The following is a 2,606-nucleotide window of genomic DNA, read 5'->3' as shown; positions in this document are numbered from 1 at the left end:
ATGTTTAAACAGTAAATAAACTTATCTTCTCATCACTTCCTCTTCTAAACGTCTTGAAAATGGCCTCTGTCTCTTTAAGAACCACCTTCTGCTTCGGTCTCACCCATTTCAGTGCTGGGGGTGGGGCTGCTATGATGCAGTTTACTTGGTATCTGAAAATACATTTCCTCAAAGGTACTTTTCATCTGAAAAGAGCTTCACTGAGTGAGAACTAGTGGAGCTCAGCAGACAGTTTAAGTTTCACTTTCAGTTTCACCCGAGAGCCTGCAGGAGTCATGGGCGGGGGGTGTGCTCTGCCATGAGGAAGCTCGGCTTAAAGACACGTCCCAGGGGTGTTCCTGGTCCCCAAAGGCATTTCTGGTCCCCACCTGTCGTTTTGCTCCTCAGCATGGCTTCCTAAAAACACTGTAGGATTTCTCAAACATGCATGAATGAGTCAAAGCAAGGCTTTGGGCAGGTTTTTTTTATGAGAGTATAACATTTTAACATGATATAAAACTCAAAAAAGTTGATTTTACATGATATTGCCCCTTTAAAGATACGGACAATGATCAAACTCGACCTGATTAAAAACCCTGTCACCCTATAATGTTTAGACAACTTGTGCCAATGTATATAAAAATGTCCCACACATTGGCATACGCTGAAAGTTGCTCCAGTCTCACGTCGTGATCAATGCTATACGCAACAACACGCTACGTATAAGTTCAGCATAACTTATAGGCTTGTATAAGTTATGTAAATAGAGTGGGCAAATTTGTATCATGTACAATTAATCATCAGAATACTGATCCATCTTCAACATATGCCAGAGTGTTGAACTAAGTTTCATACGTGTGCATTAGTTGTCTAAAGTGTTACAGTGTGGCAGGCCTTTGTGTTCACCAGCTATAGAGTAACTTTATCAGGTAATAAATATTGGATGTTTCGATTTTAAAACCTGTAACAAACTTTTTTCCTTTTCAAAATAAAAGTTTGTAACTATTCACTTTATTTTTTTTATATTTTAATGAAGAGATAAAGGTTGAACACATGAGTAGCAAGGGATTGAGAGATTGGGTGGGGCTCAGCTTGGCTTGCAAGTAAGAAAGAGGGGCTTTGGGGAAAATAGGTTGTGAACCACTGTTATAGAAAACTTATGCCGACTTGTGAAAATGTCCTTTATATAGGTTAAATATTCAATCTAATCTTATGAATGTGTATACATCCAAAAGAGGGTTCCAGAAGATTTTTTTTTATTTCATCTTCAATAATCTTTAGTGTTGGACATTATTTTAATAAGTTAGCATTAGTTGTAAACATTGAGGCAGGGCCTTCAGGATGTGTTTGAAAATTTCACTCCATTTTGATCACTTTATGTTAGACAATGTTGAAGATAGGGGATGGCCGTTTTTTCTTTTTTTTTAGATTTTGCATTTGGAACAGTGGTTAAATGCAGCACACTTCATCATTATTCATCAAGTGTTGACAGGCAGGTGTTACATAAACAAAACAGATTACCATCATGTCTGTAATGCCGATGTGAAATTTATTTAAACAATCTGTTACAGTTTTTTTGTTGTTTTTATTAGTTTACACAAGCATTGGCTGTTTCTCTTACTGCAATGTGAATTATCATGTTCAAAACAACTGGTTTTAGAGTTGTGTGCGTGTAAATAATTAGTACTTATCGTCCACCACCTTTTGTTCCAGAGATTTCAACGAAGATAATCTTAACATGAAAAAGAATGAGGTTAGAGCAGCTTCGGACAAACCCTGTTAGTGCTACGTGTGTTCTCATGCGATATTGTGAGCTCTCACAGAGAACGTGCTGAGAATGAGTCTCAGCTACTCAAAATCTAAAAGTAGCTCAACATCTGTACAACTGTGCTGGCTAAGGTCGATTACCTGTGGCAGCCATCTTAAATTACATCATCTCCAAATGTTTATGAGCTGTAGATGTAGATTCAATAATAATTTTCTGATAATTTCATTAAACTCTGTCCAGTGGTTCATGAGATATTTTGCTAACAGACAAGCAGTGTTTATTTTAACAAGCAATGACAAAGTTTTAAGCAAAAGATTTGCTCAGAAAGTAGCCCTTGAGTTGTAAATGACTGTTAGCTACTACCACACCAAATTTCAGATCAATATCTGTAATTTGGCTTGAGTTATAGCAATTTTTGCATTTGATAAAGGCTGCTTTTATGTGGCAGCCATCTTGAATTGGGATGACTTCAAAAGTTATTCAGTTGTACATGTACAACCAGTTTTTCTGTTCAGACAGTTTAGTTAAAGTCCCTTTCACTAAAACAAGAAGCTGAGCTATATCCACCCTGAAGGTTAATCTTGGACAATATCTGATGATCGACTCTTTTAAATGAAACGAGAGAGCGTTGACAGAGAGGAGAAGGTAGAAATGACTCAGCCTGTAACTGAAAATATGGATGGAGGACAACAGAGCTGCTTCATGGAAGAAGAACCTGAGCTTAGCCTTCGCACTAGCGACAACACTATACTGCCTTATATGTATTAGCGCAGCGCTAGCGCAACAGACAAGCTAAACTGAGGTCCTCCATCCATATTTTCATTTTTGTGTTCCCCTCTCTGTCATGTGGATGGAGGAC

The 2,606-nt window shown here is 37.8% G+C and overlaps 1 protein-coding gene across 1 annotated transcript in view; it reads right to left on the bottom strand.

The window, feature by feature from the left end:
* The window catches only part of tmem62 (transmembrane protein 62), a gene marked incomplete in the record, with an annotated part of 24,135 nt that overhangs the window by 1,517 nt on the left and 20,012 nt on the right, over nt 1–2,606 (bottom strand).

The sequence above is a fragment of the Austrofundulus limnaeus genome, unplaced genomic scaffold (assembly GCF_001266775.1).
Source record: "Austrofundulus limnaeus strain Quisiro unplaced genomic scaffold, Austrofundulus_limnaeus-1.0 Scaffold147, whole genome shotgun sequence".
Taxonomy (NCBI): domain Eukaryota; kingdom Metazoa; phylum Chordata; class Actinopteri; order Cyprinodontiformes; family Rivulidae; genus Austrofundulus; species Austrofundulus limnaeus.
This window is presented reverse-complemented; position numbering and strand designations above follow the sequence as displayed.